Below are 20,106 nucleotides of genomic sequence, written 5' to 3' on the forward strand. Positions count from 1 at the left end.
GAAAATGGAATTGGTCGAGTATGTTGGGCCTATTAGTACTTTGAATGTACTAGGCTGGAGCCCCGTAATCAGGAAGGGATCTATTACGCTGAGTGTAGTGACTGAGTACGATGGGCGTACTTATTCTGTGTTAAGCTCTTTTGACTTTTTAACTTTTTGACCAGTTGACTTTTTGATAAGTTTGACTTTTGGTCAAACTTGGGTATAATTGAGTATTTGATTAAGAATTGGTCTCGGTTTGGTTTTAGGAAGTTTGGGTTGTCTGTTCTGATACTGAGGTAGCTTTTAGGCTTCGGTTGAGTAGTTCAAGTGAGTTTCTTCACTATACTCGTGGGTCGAAGGCACCATTACCGGCCAACTAGATTATGTTTGTAGGATGATAGTTGTCTTTGTGACACTTATTGTTATGCTAGTATGTGTTGGTTGTCTTTGTGAATCTTGCTGAAATTATTGTATGCTTAGTTGTAAGGGTGAAATAGACCCAATAGTGGTTGAAATAGACCAAATATCGGTTGAAAAACACCAAAGGAGGTGAAATAGACCCAGTACTGGTTAAAAGAGACTGAGGGTGAAATACATCAGATACCGGTTGAAAGAGACCGAAGGGGGGGGGGGGGGGTGAAATAGACCCAATTTAGTTTTGACTGTTTTGTATGTATGGTATGGGGTATTTTGGGGTAAGTCACTAAGTTTTGTGCTTATAGTTTCATGTTTCTGGTTACAGGTATTTTCAGGTCGAAAAGGAAGGGTTCGACATGATTGCACCTCATCCATTAGCATTCCACATTTTATGACACGATTTGTACTCTGATAACTAATTTATCACATTTTGATGGGTTTTGAAAAGAACAAATGATGTTTCTATTAGTTTAAAAACAAAATTTTTACATAATAATTTTTGGGATGTTATATTATACTTTATAGAACTTGGATCAGATGTTGATTTAAAAATTGGTGAGTACTGCAAGGACAAATATTAGCCGTATGATTGAAATAAGAAAAAGTGCAAATTTAATTTTATTTATTGTCAAATTATCATGAGATAGAATTCAAATATTAATTTTTTAAGGGTAGTATTGAGAATTCAAAAAAAAACATAAAATAGTTGCAAAACAACTTATCAAAAGTTGCTTATTACGTATATCACACTGGGATAACATTTTTTTTACAATCCAGATACTCAAAAATGTTTATTACCAGCGTTAAATCAAAATAAATTAATAAACACTTTAAATAAACAATTCCAAATATCTTAAAGGTATTGTATGTGTTTAATAAAAAGAACTATTTTTAAAGATATTCCTCACTTCATAAAAATTTTTGCAAGCTTTTTTAATTATTAAATATTTGTCTTAGTGTATTTGAAATGTTTTTTTTAATAATTTTTATCTATAAATTTTCTTAGATATATTATACTTTATAGAACTAGGATGGGATGAATATTTAAAAATTGGTGAGGATTGCGAAAACAAATCTTTGGCCTAAGATTGAAAAAGTAAAATGTGCATATTTGATTTTATTTATTATCAAAATCTCGCAAGATTATTTGATGTTTTGGTGTACGTGACATTAGTAATTTCCGGGAAATATTAAATGTTTTAAGGATAAGATTAAAAAACAAAAAAAATTAAAATAGATGCAAAGCGTGTTAAGTTTCTTCACCCCACCCATCTTATTTTACTTCGTTTTTTAGTCATAATTTTTCTTTTTTTGTAAAAACCATAGTATTTTTTTCATTTTTTTTATTTTTATTCTTATAAAGATATTAATGATATTCAATATATTAATGACTTTGTAAAAACAATTAAAAATTAATTTTTGACGTTTTTTAATTTTAAAAAAATATTGATTTTTATAAAATATAGTGGATTTTCTTATCCAAATTGAAAAAGTAAATGATAAAGTTCTTCGTAATTCTATTTTAGTGAGTTTATAAAAGAAAATTTTTCAAAAATATTTTTATAAAATATACAAACATTTTGTTAAAATGATTTTAACTTTTTATAAAAAAATAATAGATTGAAATTTTTATTCTCCAAATTAAAGATCTTTTTAAAGGTTTGTTATATATAATATATTATGAACTTTTTGAAAAGAAAATTATAAATATAAGGTTGTTTAGATACCAAACTTTATTTTGAAAGATTATAAGTTTTTTTTAAAAAAAATATTGAATATAGTATGATACAAAATGAGATGATTCGAAATAGTTATGATTCAAAAAAATATTATAATTCAACATATTTATAATCCTTAAATAGTTAATCTTTTCAAAAGTATTTTTTTAATTAACTATTTTTTATCCCACTCATATAATTTATCATCGTTTGAAAAAATATATTATCAAAAGAATAATGTTAATTGATATTGATATTTAAATAAAATAATAATAATAATTTATATGACTATGAAGACTTTTAATTTTTAACATATATGTTCTTTTTTGAAAATAACTTTTTAATAATACAAATATGATATTTAAATAAAATTCTATTTCATTTTATCAACAACTTTTCAACTTTTTCTGATTTTCAGGAATGAAGTAATCAAATGTGAAGATTACGAGTAGTCAACAAAAATAATGAAGTAATCGGCGGGACCAAACGCCGGTAGGGTTTGTTGGAATTCTCACGACTAATCATTGGAATCATGCAATCAAGATGGATGGACGAGGGTGGAAAGAAGCATGCTACGTTGTCAATCATCAAAAAAGAGTACGAGTAAGTGATCAGATATATGGCGGGTTTGTGGTCGGTTGGGTCAAATTGTGAATGTATTTATTTCAAGAAAGTTGACACGTATGGGTAAAAGATTTGATTTCATTAGGTGTGTTGGGGTTATTAGTGAAGATCATATGATTAAAAAACTTTGTGATGTATGGTTTGGGACTCATAAACTTTATGCATCGATCCCACATTTTCCAAAAGATGGTAGTAATAAGCATATACGACAAGGGTGTGTTAATGTCCAAAAAACCGTTAGCCATGAACATTCTTATGCAAGTGTTGTTAAAGTTACGCAGGATGACATTATTGAGTTGTATTCTGGTGATTTTATTGTTGAAAAGAAGAGAAGGGCGTGTCTTATAAAAGCCAGGGATTTTCCAACTCTTCCCAATCTCCGTATGTTGTGTCTGGAAGAAGGATTCTCGGATTTTCAGATGAGATATGTTGGTGGACTGTGGGTAATGATTGAATTTAACTCCAAACATGCTTGCAGTTTTTTTTTAAAGAGTGATTCTATGGATCATTGGCTGTTGGAGAAACGTGAATGGGATCGAAATTTTGTTTCTTTGGAACGTATTGTTTGGTTAGATATAGAAGGATTACCATTATGTTGTTGGAGTAAAGACTCTTTCAGGAAAATCACTAATAAGTGGGGGGTGATTGCTCAGCTTGATGATGCATTAAGGGAGGATGTGTATAAAAACAGAGTATGTATGTATTTTAACCACTTTTCAATCGATTATATCTGATGTGGTGAGGGTACGGGTGGATGGTGAAGTGTTTATGGTGAGAGTTAAAGAAGCCCCGGGTTGGGCTCCTTCATTTATTTATGATATTCCACAGCAAAAGGAGGAAGATTGTGACTCTATTGATCAGCAAGATAAAGTGGGTAGTAATTGTTCTTTGGGTGATAATGGAGATAATTATTTGGATCCATTTGGTATCTATGACACTATAGCAAAAATGAATGAGGCAGAAATTTCAAAAACTAAGTTGGATGAGGTGTATTGTCGAGATTATGGGAATGAAAAAGAAAAAAGCAAAAAAGCCAGGCAGGGGCAAAATAGGAATTGTGCTAAAGTTTCTTCTATTTTTCCTCCATTGAAAGTACCTGCGGCTAATGCTACTCTTCCAGATGGTCCAACCGAGTTTATTTCACAACAGGTCCCACAAATGTACAAAATTAATTCCCTCACTCATCCCCCTGGTTTTTCAAATAAATTTTTTATGGGAGATGATAATTTCTCATATGGATCTGTGAATAAGAATTATATGAATATTGAAGCTGAAAAAACTTTGGAATTGGGGGAAAAGATTGGATTTAATATGGATGGGTGTTATTAGCATGTTAAAAGAGTTATTGAAGGAGAGGTTCTTAACAAAACGTAGACATGAATTGCCTCTCTATCAATATACAAGGAGTGGGTTCAATTGATAAGCGGGGTTGGGTTAAAAAGTTATGTATTAAACCTAAAATTATTTTTTTAGCCATTCAAGAAACAAAGATGGTGAATGTGGATCTATTAGCGGTTCGTTCTTTCTGGGGGTAATGTCTCGTGTTCGTATTTTTTTTCTCCTTCTCGTGGCGCTTCGGGTGGCATTCTAGTTATTTGGGATCCATATTTTTTTTTCTCAAAGCCGTTGTTTCGTTTCTGATTCGTATGTGGTGGTTGAGGGGGTTTGGCGTCCTTCAATGAGAAATATGTTGTTCATTTCAGTCTATGCTCCTCAAGGACTTGATTCTAAAAGGATTCTTTGGAATGATTTATCGAACTTGATTGGTTCAGTGTCGGGAGATTTTAATGTAGTGCGCGATGATACACAAAGATTGGGTTCTCAATATAATCCTTCGGTAGCCACAAATTTTAATGCTTTCATTGATTATACAGATTTGTTCGATGTTCCTATGGGGGTCCTCGATTTACTTGGAGTGATAAATGGGGGTCAAAGTTTAGTAAATTGGATAGGTTTCTCGTTTCTCAGGGTATTATGGAGTGTTTCCCCAATATTACAGGAATGGTTCTTGATAAATATATTCCTGATCATCGTCCCATTCTGTTGGTGGAGCATAGTGTCAATTATGGTCCGACTCCTTTTCGGGTTTTCCATTCGTGGTTCAAGTTGGATGGGTTTGATGATATTGTTCGTCAATCTTGGTCGACTGGTATAGAAGGTGACCAGGTAGATAATCCTTGGGTTATTTTTAAGAAGAAACTTCAACTTCTTAAATCTAATCTTAGGATTTGGAATTTATCCATCTGAGATTGCTTGTCTAGAAAGTCAAAAATATTGAAGGAGGAGTTGGAGGCGATTGATGCTTCTCTTATGATAAATGAAGGAAATTTTGATCTTCGCCAACGTAGGGTGTCGGTTCTCAAGGAGTCGGTGGATTTGGAGCATATTTCGAGGGTTGACTTAGCCTAAAAGGCGAAAGTTCAGTGGAGTATTGAGGGTGATGAAAATTCAGGGTTTTTTCATGGTGTTATTAATCGAAAAAGGAGGCGGTTAGCTATCAAAGGTGTTTTGATAGATGGCGAGTGGGTGGTAGATCCGATTAGAGTGAAAAATGAATTCCATCATTTTTATAGGAATCTTTTTTCAAAGAAAAATGTCAATCGTCCGTCTACCAATGAGTCCTTTTTAATACTCTGTCTACGGAGCAGGCTCAATTTCTTCAGGCTCCTTTTTCTAGTGATGAGATTAAAAGAGTTGTTTGGGATTGCGGTTCAGATAAGGCTCTGGGTCCAGATGGGTTTACTTTTGGTTTCTTGAAGCGGTATTGGGATCTTATTTCAGACGATGTCTCGGCTTTTGTTCATCATTTTCATAGCAATTTCTCCATTCCTGTTGGATGCAATTCTTCATTCTTCACTGTCATCCCGAAGGTTCATGATCCTAAGTCTATTAGGGAATTTAGGCCTATTAGTTTAATTGGTTGCCAATATAAAATTATTGGCAAGCTTTTAGCTAATAGGTTAGCAAAAGTTATTGCCTCTGTGGTGAGTCTGGAGCAATCTGCCTTCGTCAAAGGTAGACAAATTTTAGACGGTCCGTTTCTTCTTAATGAGGTGGTGGCATGGAGCAAGTGGTCGAAAAATCCTTTGATGCTTTTTAAAGTTGATTTTGAGAAGGCTTATGATTCGGTGTCTTGGGATTATATTCTGGAGATGATGCAAATTAAGGGGTTTGGTTCTATTTGGTGTTCTTGGATTTTAGAGCTTCTTTGTTCAGCTAGGGTTGCGGTGTTGGTAAATGGATCTCCTACTACAAAATTTAAGATGCAGAGAAGTTTGAGACAAGGAGATCCGTTATCTCCTTTTCTCTTCATTTTGGCTATGTAGGGGTCACATGTTGCTTTGCAAAAAGCACATCTTCAAAATGTTTTTAGGGGTGCCTCTATTTGTGGGATCCATATATCACATCTCTTTTATGCGGATGATGTTGTGTTTGTGTCTCCGTGGGATCCCAATAATGCTAATTCAGTTCTTCGCATTCAGAGATGTTTTTATCTTGCTTCGGGTCTTAAAATTAATTTGTTGAAAAGCAAGTTGATTGGGGTTGGTGTCTCTAAGCCTCAGGTCGAGTTGGTGGCTCGTAAGTTAGGGTGTGCTCCAGAATATCTTCCTTTCATTCATCTGGGTGTGCCAATAGGTTAATGTATGTCCAGAGTTACAGCTTGGTCTCCTATTGTTGATCATTTTTGTTCCAAGTTGTCGGGGTGGAAGGTGAAAACTCTCTCTTTTGGTGGCCGATTAACATTGATCAAGTCTATCCTGGGGAGTTTGGGAAGTTATTTGATGTCTATTTTCTTGGTTCCCATTTCGGTAATTAAGTCCTTGGAGGCGTTACGTTCTAGATTTTTTTGGGGTGCGGAGATAGATGACATGTGTATGCATTGGATTCAGTGGGATAGGGTGCTGGTTGGTAAGAAAGAAGGTGGTCTGGGAGTTGGTAGTCTTTTTTCTTTTAATAGGGCTATGCTTTTAAGATGGAGATGGCATTTTTTTCATAATCCTGATCTTATATGGGTTCGTTTAGTAAAGGCTATATATGGTTCTGATGGAGGTATTGGTTCTTTGATTATCAAAAAAGGTTGGATGGGTCCTTGGAATGGTGTCATTTGTATGTTGTCTCAGATGGGTGATCGTGGGTTGGATTTGCTCTCTTTAAGTCCAATTCGAATTGGTGATGGTAGTCGGACTTTGTTTTGGACGGATATTTGGAAAGGGGATAGGCCTCTAGCAGAGATTTTTCATAGAATCTTTGCCTTGGATCATCATAAATTTGCATCAGTTCGTGACAGGGTGATGATGGGCTGGGATACTACGTTTCTTAGGAGAGTGCCTCGGGGTGGTATTGAGCAGTCCCATTGGGATGCTTTTTTGACTTTGATGCAGGGCTTACAACTTAATTCTAGTCCGGATCGGTTGGGGTGGCTTTTGGATACATCTGATCATTTTACAGTCTCTTCAGTTAGGTCTTATATTGATAATGGAATGTTGCCTACAGGTGGTGGCGAAACTTATTGGAATAATTGGGTTCCAATTAAGTTGAATATTTTCATATGCAGATTAAGATTGAATGGCCTTCCGACTCGAGCAAATCTTTCTTATAGGGAAATTTTATTGGATTCAATCTTGTGTCGAGTTTGCTCTGCTATGATTGAGTCTATTGATCACTTGTTTGTTGGGTGTAGTGAGTTAAATGATCTTTGGAATAGAGTTGCTCTATGGTGGGGTGTTCATGTTCCTCAACATCTTTCCATAGATTCGTTATTGTTTTGGTCTAATTCGTTCTCTTGGAGAAGTGGTCAATGGAAAGTGTTTGACGCGGTGATTATGACGCCGTTATGGTGTATATGGAATTTCCGGAATTCCATTCTTTTTGGAACGGAGCTGCCTATGAAATCAGTAATTTTTGATGACACGGTCAAAAATTCTTATTTTTGAGTTGTTAATAGGTGTAGCAAAGCTAATATAGGATGAACTAATTGGCTTCATAATCTTGTTTCTGCTTGTAAGTTATTGTAATGTTATTTTTCTAGCTTCTTGCTAGTTTTTTAATTAAAATTCTTACGGTTCCAAAAAAAAATAATACAAACTGTAAATCGATGACTCCATGTAAACTTGAGCTACCTATTGCTTTCGTTCAGCAGGCTGCAAGCCCGGTCTTCTTTTGCATGACCCATTTGTTTATAAAAAAGATTGTATAAAAATATCCATGTTGGACATCAAAGCTTATTTAATATACAAAATGTCAACTCAATTAAAGAGTTACTTATAAAAATCATATTCAATGAATAAAAAGTTATTAATTGAACCATTTTAGTAATAATTAAACATTTATCTCCAGTTATTTGGATTTTTTTTATTTTGGATTTTTTTTAATTTTGGAATATATATATATATATATATATATATATATATATATATATATATATATATATATATAATCACAACGAAAAGAAATCAAGAAATTATCTAATGCTTTGCCACTTATTGAGTATAATCCATCAAATACCAAAACATTAGCTAATTTTTGCGTTTCAATTGCTATTTCGAGTTTGCAATCTATATAAATCTTTAGATTAGTTACTTCTACAACATCTCACCATCCTCTTAATGTATTAGTTGTGGAAACCATAAAGGGTTAAGAAATCACATTTCAATGGGGAGTGGCTCAAGTTCAATCCCATTATATTCAATTGAGGTGTGACAATCGGTCTTCCAAAATAATATTTTAAATGGTCTATGGATACTTTTGGTTGGACAAAAAACATGGAGACTTTGTCCTGATAGGTCATCAATGATAGCTCCGGTGGGGTCATGTGTTATCTAATCGAACATATTAAGGTATACATCTTCAATGAGTTTGTTAATAAGATAAAAAAATAGTCTAGTAATTATCAAGATGGTTAGGTTTGATTGTTAACAAAGAAAGTTGATGAATTCATATGAAACAATCATGTATGGTTATGTATTATGAGGGAACAAACTGAGATATAAATTTTGAAGACACATGATATAAAAAAAATAAACAAAGTTGTATAATGGCTATGGTGGCAACTTGAAATTGTAGAAGGAAAAAAGTTGGGTAGAGACTAGAGAAATAGAGAGGATAAACACCTCGTCCGAGTTTGGGATGGATCAAGTGAAATCATGTCAAGTTAAGTATTTTTTTTGGAAAATTAGAGCATCATTAGTACAGAAATCGGGTCAAGTTAGCGGTTTGAGATCCTCATGTATGATTTTTGTGTACTATAGAAATATTTTGACGACTTTACACAACTATCCTTGGACATGGAATATATTCAAAGGTTCTAAACATATATGGTCGACATCGAACTTATTAAATTACATGGGCTTTATAGGTCAGTAAAGAAATAAGCAATGAGTGTTCTCAAGAATGCATAAAACCTTGATAAGTAATAACTTAAATCTGAGTAACCAAATCCTGATATTTGTTAGGGTTTGGAGAAGAATAAGGTTTCTAAAATCAGTAAGTAGCTTGGATCTACTTGTAGGATAGTACAATAATTTTCCGAATATAATATTTTGACCATATGTCTAGGTTATACGAAATCCAAATTATGGGGATACTCCTTCAAGAAATAGCTCGTATCATGGAACTGCTAGGAGACCACAAACTAAGATTTTATAGTCTTTCAAATTCTTTTAATTACCAAATATAAGATTATTAAGCATTAAATGTTGATTTTATCCTACAAATAAGGGATGATGGTTTCAAGGCCAAGGACGCTGCCCCTTGGACCCCACCAAAGGCGCTGTCCCTAGGACCACGCAAGAGGGCGCAACCCCCTTGAACCCCCCCCCCCCCCCCACACACACACACACACACAAACACACACATTTGTTCAAACCGAGATCAAACTCATTTATATAAACATGCACTCCACACTTCCTAACTTATCTAAAAAAAGACTTGAACTCAACTGATAATCTATAAATTCCATTACATTAGAATGACCAATGTGACAAAAGTTATAAATATTGATTAGTTGAACAAAACTCGTGAGGAACTCAACCAAATATTATGGATACCTTAGGGTATGAAATCTTATGATTTAAGATATTTGCCTTAGAAATATTTGTTAGAACTTGTTGGGGTTTCGGTTAGTAAAGAGATTGTATAAAAGTTGAAGTTTAGCATGTGAGTTCATGTGAATTTTGTTGGTTCTTTCATAAAAAGTTTTTACTTATATAATATGTTCTTACATTTTGTTGATGTTATTGCAAAAAAATATGCTATGTTTGATAACTATTAAATACTCTTAACTATATGAACTATTTTTAAGATACTAAAATTTTAATTGTGCAACACATACTAGGAACGGGTATAGTGGCTTATTGCATAATTTTGGATATTAGTCGTTGTACGGAGTATTAGTATACGATTAGGCCAGTCTCATGAAGTCTAAGAAAGCATACAAATATATGCAACATTTTCTTTTATGAAAAAATGTAAAAAAAATTCAACACTCTAGACTCCAAAATGCTACGTTGCAACATGATTACAACAAAATTATCAAACTTACAAATCCGAATTAGATTGCAATACAAGTGCAAAAAATGGTGCCAGTTGAAAACTAATGATTGTCATCTTTTCAACGATGATGGACGTCTTTTTATAATGAATTCCCACAGTTTAATGCTTGACACCCCTAAAGTTGTTCATGGACATCTTTTTATATCTAAAAATTTATTTTTATTTAAGTATACATAGAACATTCTTAAAATACTAATGCAAAACCAAAAAATATACAAACATTTAAACATTTAAATCAAGATAACACAACACCAAATCTCAAAACAACTAAATCCTAACAATCCACCATTTACCGATTAAAACAAAACTCTAAAGTTTCATCACAATAAGAAGGGAATGGCCCTTCCTCTTACCTTCTGTTGAGACTGAGATAGAGAGATAGAAGACTGAGCTTTCTCTAAGTCAAAGTTAAAAATAAAAATTAATACTTAAGAAACCCTAGTTGCTTGATCATTGAGTTTTTGGGTACGCTTAACAAGACAAGCCGATTATGATCATGGCTTTACATTCCTCATGTTCCTAACTCACCTCTTCCGCCTCTTGCATTCTCACAACCTCACCCATTATTTGGCTCAATCCCAATTGATGAGTAATCTTTAGTTAGTTTCATTAGTCATTAATTCATCTCCTACTTATCAACAAATCCTACTTTTACACTAAAATAATTTAAAGTTTTCTCCAACCTAAGAGCATCAACATTGCCACTTTTCAAGTCCTTTTGCGATGCCACATATTCAATTTTATATGTCACATACACACTCTTCTTTCAACTCTTACAAGCCTTTCAAAACATGTAAATGAGTCATCCTATTATATTATTACTTTTTGATTAATCTACTATAATAAATGAAGGTTTTTTTTGTCATTTGTCACACTCTCATTCATTTTGCCACATGTCATTTTGTGGTTATTTTGAATTAATTTTTATTTCATATGTAATTTTGTGGTTTTCCTATTTTATTAAATTCCATATTGTATTTAAATTTAATAATAAATGCATATCAATTTCATTAATGAACTTTCCTTATAATTTCAAAATTTTAAAATAAAATTTCATTAATTTGATTTGATTATTTTATCTAAATGATTTGTTTAGATTTAAAAGAGAAAAAAAAACACTTTAATTTTAATAATTCAATATTTTTCTCATTTTTCTTATAAATTCAAATTGCTCAAATATCTATACATATTTAATTGTTTTAAATACACCCATGTAATACATGGGGTTCACACCTAGTATATATTAATTGCAAATGGACTTTCAATCTATTTAAAGTGGAATAATGAATATCAATGTCCATATCATTTGCAAGAAGGAATTGATAGAAAAAATCCATCCACTCTAACACCATTTTGATGTAAATAAATATTATAACTTATATTATTCCTTTACATCAAAATTATATAAGTTTCATATGTTCATTTGAGTATCATGTTCACTCATTTGTTAAATATGAATATTTCGAATGTAATACTTATTATTTATAATATGATGTTTTATATGGAATTAATATTAATAATCGTAAACATAAAACTTATTCTTTATGTTTTAAATTTATTTAATAATTTAAATACTTTAATTTTTAAAACACGATAAGATTTTTTATAAAAGTGTAAAATTAATTATTTACAAATAATTTATTTGGCTAAAATTGTGTAACAATAACGATCCAAGTAAATATGCAAAATTCTAATTGAATATTGATTTTCACAATCTATATGTAGCATCCCAAAATTTGGAGCCAAAAATTTCATTTTTAATTGAATAATTATGTATGAAACATCAATAGCGTCAACTCATTCCATAATAAAAAACTAGTATTTCAAATAACCCAAAACATGTCATAGAAAAGTAATATCATAGTACAACTCCCAATGATCTCATAATGCGGAAATCATAGTGTGATGCGCTGCGATCATGTCGGCTTCTTTCCATTTTAAAGAAGAAGTACCTGAAACAAAAACTGAATACCGTAAGCATGAAGCTTAGTGATTTCTCCCATCACACCACTTACCATACGATAAACATGCTGTCAGGCATATCTGGGTACCCGACCTACCCTGCTGAGCATACCTGGGTGCTCAACCTACCCATGTCAGACATACCAGGGTGTCCGACCTACCACTATTAGGCATACATGGGTGCCCCGACCTACCCATGTCAGGCATAACTGAGTGCCCGACCTACCCACCGGTCTATTTCAACCGGTAAGGTGTCTATTTCACCCCTACCCCTACCACATAATATCATATCATAAACATAATATCATATCATTTGTCGGTCATCGGGTTCCGGCCTGGTTGCTGAGCCAAAAGACTCCCACACAGTCGCCCCACACGACTTCAGGATGAAATCGCCATATGTCAATAGTTTCTCTCTGTTATCTTGCCACTGTGTCTCTAACAATCTTCTGATCCAAATGATCGGGTCCATATGTCGAATCCTGACATCACCAATCCAAGGCTAAAAGTGAATGCTATATGACCAAAGGCAGCCTTATATCACAAACGACCTCATACGGTCCTTCACTTCCTTGATCCCATGACTGCAGTAGTGTCCCTACGGTCTTATCACTGGCTCAACCAGGTCTAATCTATATAGGGAAATCCATAACGAATCTGTGGATTTGCCACGCCCTCACTGTTGCACCAGAATTGGTGGGTGCTATGGTTCTTTCCCCAATCTAACAACACTCCCATGCTATCTATCCACCTAGTGAATACTACAGCTACCCCCACAGTCTTATAACACTCTAGAACTATCTGAAAATCTTGTAAATGCTACGGCTACACCCACAGTCTTACAACACTCTAGCACTATTTGACAACCTTATATATGCTACGGCTACACCCACAGTCTTACTACACTCTAGCACTATATGCTAACCTAGTGAATGCTATGGCTATCCCATAGTCTTACAACACTTTCCACACTATCTGGCTTCTTGTGAATGCTACGACTATCCCGCAGTCTTACAATACTTTCCACACTATCCGACCGCTTGTGAATGTTACGACTATCCTGCTGTCTTACAACACTTTCCATGTTGTCTCAACCGTTGATTATGGTCTTATTGCTGCTTACTAACCCGATCACCTCCAAAGTCGAGCACACACATACACACGGTCTAACATCCCAAATGAACTTAATTTGTGATTGGAACCCCAACTTGAGTCCTTGAAGCCTGGTAACCGATGCCAAGAAAAGGCGTGAACCACATGTTGGAAATTTTTTTTAACTCCCAACTCACACAATCCTTAGTCTAGACGGCCCCTCGACCGCCTTTCTCCCTTATGGGGATGCGAAACCCATCCTAGTTTCACACCTATTTCTGCTTCCGAATACATAATCGATTCTCCCCCAATTAGATCTGACTAAGTCTTCATGGCATCTGAGAATTGAAGCATTCCCAATCCTTCTTACTTTCTAATAATCCACTATGGACAACCTGCGCTTACCAATGCTAGCAATCAATTACCAGTCAAACTCTAAGATTGCCCATCCTCGAAAATCTTGAAAAGTACTCTTGAAATCTGGTCCGGTCCGATAACTCAATCCACTTCCCATGTTGGCGACTGGAAACCTTAACCTTTACCCTGGTTGACGATTCCTTGCTCCTACTTCCATTCTCACAACACTACTGAACTCTAACCGACACAACCCATGTGAAAATATAATTCCCATGAAATTTCCAACAACCAAACAACCCATGCGATTAATACCAATATCTTCCTGCTACCCCTCCTCCCTAAGGAAACGGTAGTGTGAGAACCCAGAAGTTCTCCCATAAGCCACCGCCGATCATACTAGAACAATTGATGAAACCACTACACTCCATTGATACAAGAGAACTAGTCTAATGAAGCTAACCACAGACCTTTCACACAATACCCCAGAGCCGACCCTGACCATTTCCTAAAATAGAAACCGAAGACTTGGAACTTGCTTATACTAGATATGACCCTTACTAACCTACTAACGATTCATGGTATGTAATTGGCATATGACACTTCTTTGAAAATACAATCCACTCATTAGCAGAGAGATAAACTCATAATACACTTTGTCACACCCCAAAACCAAGAACGGCGGAAACGCTCTGGGGCGGAGGATGTCATGTACAGTATCACAACAATGTAAAGTAGTAAACAAGCAACAACATCATCCATTGCATTAAAAATATAATTATTATACAAGTGTGTTCTGTCGAATTTTGATAAACACTAAAGCATAAATCAAAATGAAAGATGAGTCTTCAACGAGCTCCATCTTCCCTAATCCTTGCATCGGTACCTGTCTATGATGACCTGAGGATACAAGTAATTTTGAAAGCGAGTATCAGCTTTAAAGCTGGTGAGATCATAAGTATTTTAGTGTCTTAATTTGTATGTAAGAATTTGTAAGTAAATGAATTGTAAGTATTGTAAATGTATATGAACTGTAAATGTAAAAATGTTTGTAAAACAACTGGAAACGTTTGAAAAACCCTAGAAATCCCTATGATTCCTACTATTATATAAAGTGTGTCTTCTACCAAGCCTTAACTGTTCTCAATGTTCGTTTCTTGTAAAATTGTGTAATTTTCCCAAGTGTAACTATCATTAACAAAATATAGTTTTTACATTTAAAGTTTAAGTGAAAAGATCACTAAATATATGTACAGGGAAAATTAATGTAGTACTAAAATGTAGCGCTATAAGAACTACTGCTGTACTAACTACCTTAAACCGGATTTATATTAAGGCATCATGTGATTAATTGTACCATACTATTGACTGGTAACAACGACATAAGAATGGTCGTAAAACGGAATGACGTTTGGCACCCGCAGACCTGTAGGTCCGGCTGTAGCTAGCAGCAAGGTGTAGGATAGTCAATCCAGTATAGATCTATACGCAAACTCACGCTCTCCCTTCAAGAGACTCTGGTAACAACTCGGGTCATGACATTTAAGGCATGCTCCGATACAGTGGATCACAATTGTTAACGTATTCATGTATATGTAATGTAATGAACTGTTCTTGCTGTAATGTACATGCTCTCTACCTAGCAAGTATAGTAATGTACTCGTTCTAGTATCGTTGTATATGTTCTCTTCCTAGTATAGTTGTATATGTTCTTCTCTAGTATAGTTGTATATGTTCTTCTCTAGTATAGTTGTATATGTTCTTCTCTAGTATAGTTGTATATGTTCTGATAGTAGTAAGTTATTGACTCATGAATGAACTGACTCATAGTGTGATATTGTGTTCTAGTAATAGTTCTAGTATCTTCCTAAACTACCCATATGGTAGTTTACTAGTAATCTAACTGGTACGTATGGACATGGATGTATACCCTTGCTACCCAAGGGCATGGGATGAACTGGAAGGGCCTTTATGACTATATATGTACATATGTTATATAACTAATATTGAAACGACCTTCGGACGAGTACCCGATATCCCACCAGACCACATCTCAAGCGCGAAAAGGAAATAGGGTGGATAGCCTTCCTAAGTCTTTTAAACATTTCTTATATAACTATACATATAGAGGCATGCAATTTATAATATAAAAGCATAAATAAGTTTTGTAAAACCTTTAAACATAATTATTATCTTAAGAGAAGATCGACTTGATGTCAATCGATAAAACAGTTTGAAGTGAAAACAGTTTGAAGTAAAACGATTTGGTAATAGCTTGGAGTAAAAATGGATCGGAGTAAAATGGTTTGAAAAGGGTCATACATTGTGTAATGAACAGTATAATAAAGATTTTTAAACATATAAAACATTTAAGAAAATCATTTGAAGAACCTGTTTGGTAAAGCGGTTACTGTGTAGTAAATCATTTGAATGCTGCATATTAATCACATGTGATTGATATAATAACTAGCATAATTCTACTTATTAATCACATGTGATTGTTATAATAACTAGCAGGATTCTACTTGTATCCCCTCCCCATAAAACATTTAAAAGTAGTTTAAAACATTATTTAAGGGGTATGAACTCACCTGCAGTAAGTGACTGGAATTGAACGGACTGTTATCGTAAGGAAGGATCGGACAAGTGCTTGGTGTCAAGTGAAGAATTTAGACACACACAATGATCCTAATTACATATGAAGACATATGCATATAAATAATTAGTGAATAAAACACTAATTATACAAGTATAAACATTTTAATGCGAGGAAAACACTTTTGGTCAAGTGCTAGGAGGCTAATGGGTTGCAACAAAGGAGTGCAAGGCCTCTAATGGGAGTTTATGGTCAAATAACCATATGTTTTGGAGTTTACGGCCCAGGGGAGTAAACTCCCGACCGTAAACTCTCAACAAGGTCTCTAATTGAAGCCTATCATTTATACAACTAGTTTGGTGAATTGTTTCAAGGCTAAATCAAGTGTTTGGGTGACATTTGCCCCCTTTATAGGGGTTTACGGTCCTAGGACCATATCCCATGGAGATTATAGCTGTAAACTCCTTTGGGGGAAGGTCTATGGTGTTTTCAAGTCCCTAATTTAACAAGGAATGAACCAAGGCAATTGTCTAAGGCTTTAGGGGGATTTATGGCACCATTTGGCACCATTTAATGGAGTTCACGGCCCTGGAACATCTTGGGCCGTGAACACCTTTTTCTTGGTGTTTTAATGATGTTTGCTTGCTCCAAACACACTAGGGTACTTTTCCTAATTCACGCCTAAGCCTTAGGAACTGTTTCAAGTCATTTTGACACCTAAACATGGAGTTCACGGCCCAAGAACCTCCTTGGTCGTGAACTCACTTTCATCATTGATTTTAATTGCTTTTGGTGTCCTAAACATGCAATGGTGGGTTCTAGTTCGAGTTCTAAAGCTTTGAGGGTCATTGGGACACTTTTGGCCCTTAAAATGGAGTTTACTCCCCAAGTGTTCTTGGGCGGTAAACTCCCAAATCCTGGTGTCTTGTTCCGATTTTGATGTTTTCTAGTCATATACATACTAGCATACAAGTCTAAGGTAGTTACAAATCATGGGGAAAGGACTAGGTAGCATTTAAGCCACATATTGGAGTTTGCTCTCCAAGAACGTTCTTGGGCGGTAAACTCCAGAATCTAGTTGTTTTGTTATGAAATTGATGTTTCTAAACACAATCTAAGCTATATAACATAACTAGATCAAAGTACTCACAATTTGGGATAAAAACCCAAAGATCCGTGAGAGAGAATTTTGGCTTTTCTCTAATTAGAAATGTAACTAATGAACTATTTGGTTCAGTTTTCTATATATAGTCCTGGGATTTTTGGCAGAAAATATTTTTATTCCCGGAATGAACTCTAATATCCTAGAGTATTGGAATAACAGTGTTGTAACGCCTGTGTTTCCGGGCTTGCCATTTTTAGCAATGTAATAGTGTAGGTTAACCTCTGTAACCCGTTTTGAAATAATAAAGATTGTATTATTTGAGTATTATGTGTTTTGTGCTTAATTGCTTAATTATGTGGTTTGATTAATTAAGAATAAAAATAAGCGTCAAAATTTAAGTGTAAAATAAACTTAATATCTTTGAATAATGTTGTAGTAGTTGAAACGAGGTTTCCGAATATATATAGAACGCCCAAATCTGACTTCGTATGAGGAAGTTATGATTTATCGAAGTTTCGACTTTGCAGTGTGCAGCCCGAAATACTCGATTTGAGATCGAGCGGTTTTTAGCCGAAGCAATCTAAACGAGAATCGAAGGTCTCGTTGTTGGTATCGAAGCGATAAAAAGTTAGGCGAGAACGGACGTCAAACGAAGAAGTTATGAATTTATAACGAAGTTTTTCTGTCGCGGCCTATTAAAAATAAATAATAAAAATAAAGTCGAAATTAGCCGACGGAGTCTTAACGAAAGTTGTAGAGCGTAGTCTCACCTTCACGTGGATATAAAGAACGTCGAAAACGGAGTTCGTATGAAGAAGTTATGAGTTTCCGAAGTTTATTAAATATTTTGTAATTAAATTTAATTGAAAATTCGGAAGCATTATCCGAGGACGAGTCACCGGTATGATCCGAGGTACGCCCCACGTACTCCGAAGTGTCGACATTCGCAGCAAGTGGCTTCGTATGACGAACGCCATGACGCATTCGGACCAGTACGCCCCGCATACTCCGAGGCTCCAGCCTCCTATAAATAGGATCCGAAGGCAGCCGAGTCTTTTGTTCATTTTCTCTCTTCTCTCTCCCGTTTTGCATCGTTTTACGTGCCAGAAATATCCCGAAGCCCCGATATCATACTCAAGCCCCGAGGCAAGTCCTGAGATCCCGAAGATCCCGAGAAGTGCGGTTCCCAAGCCGAAGCTCTGCCCGCGAGAAGTCGATTTTTGTGAAGATCTTTGAGATCTGCTGAGGATTACTACTTCTGCAAGTCGTAGTGCTGTCCGATCATCTTCTGATCAAGTGAGTGTGTACTACCTTTCATAAACACAATAATAATACAAGTATGGTTTGAGTGTATTAAGTATATTGTTGTTTATAGGTGTGAGTGTGTAGTTACCTTCTTCTAACACATAAATATTAAGTATTTTCTATAAAATACGTGCTATGTGTATAGTATATTGTTGTTTATATGTGTGAATGTGTAGTCACTCTCTTCTATCTCATAGATATGATTTATTCTCTATGAGATATGTGTTATGTGTGTGTGTGCCTCATCTGTTATGTGGATTATGTGTTGATTAAAGCATGCTATACAGGTTTTCAAAACTATGTATAAAAATGTATATTTTTATCTACTAATATGTTGGGTAGAACATGGGTAGATAGTTGGTGTGTAATAAACAGATGAGAGGCCTCGTTGTTGTTTGATTTAGTCATCTAGCGGAGTTTAGATGACGACCACGGGCTACTCTAGACAGTCTTGTGGAAACATTAGCAGGTTCGCCACCTGTAGGTGTTAATGAACTTGGGTGTTCATTCGCTGTACTCCATCCCCCTCATGGTTGCCTTATTTGACTTATATTGCTGAGGTACCCCCGAAGCATGTGTTGTCGCCCCGATGAAATATTCTTAGACTAGGTCCCTTGTGTTTGTTGTTTTAGGGACATAAAGTGAGAATAACGGGAATGGGTAATTGGGTTATTGTTGGTTGGTGAAAATTAAATATGATTATTTATTGTGGGTTGAAAACCCTATATGCTCACCAGGCTCCCAAGCCTGACCCACTCAGTTTTATTTGTATTACAGGAAGTGGCGCGAGGGCATGAGATGGATGAACCATCAGTTGTTTTGTTTACAAGTCTGTATATGTATATATTTGTTGAATGACTTGTAATGTTATCGTTTATGCTTATTGGTCTGTATCGGAACATGACACCCCGAGTTTTGATTATATAATGAAAAATACATTTCTTTTATGAAATGCTTTGGTAAACATTGTTTTATCATGTTTTGTTTTTGGGAACAAATTCCGCAACTCTTTCAAATCAAAAGGATTTACTCTGAAATTATTTTAAAAGCATAAATGAAATCAGTCTTTTCTGGCCGAGATTTTGGGGATGTCACAAGTGTTGCACAAAACCCTAGTGCATCCATTCTCTTAATATCTCCTTAAGTGTAAATCCTGAAAACTACCAAACTTATACTCGAAGTCTGGATTTTCACTGTAACTGTTCTACTTCTATTGGCTTGATATGGTTTGTTCAGAATGGAAATTTCGGGTTGTCACACACTTACCCAAAACCTATGCAATAAAGCAACCAATAATACAGATAGAACCGAAAGGAGCAAAATACATACCTGCAATGTCGCCTACTGTAATTCTGATCTCTCATTCATGTTACTGCAAATCCTGACTCCTTTCTACTGGG

Source organism: Lactuca serriola, chromosome 3 (genome assembly GCF_051521515.1).
Source record: "Lactuca serriola cultivar US96UC23 chromosome 3, Lser_US96UC23_V15, whole genome shotgun sequence".
NCBI classification, from domain to species: domain Eukaryota; kingdom Viridiplantae; phylum Streptophyta; class Magnoliopsida; order Asterales; family Asteraceae; genus Lactuca; species Lactuca serriola.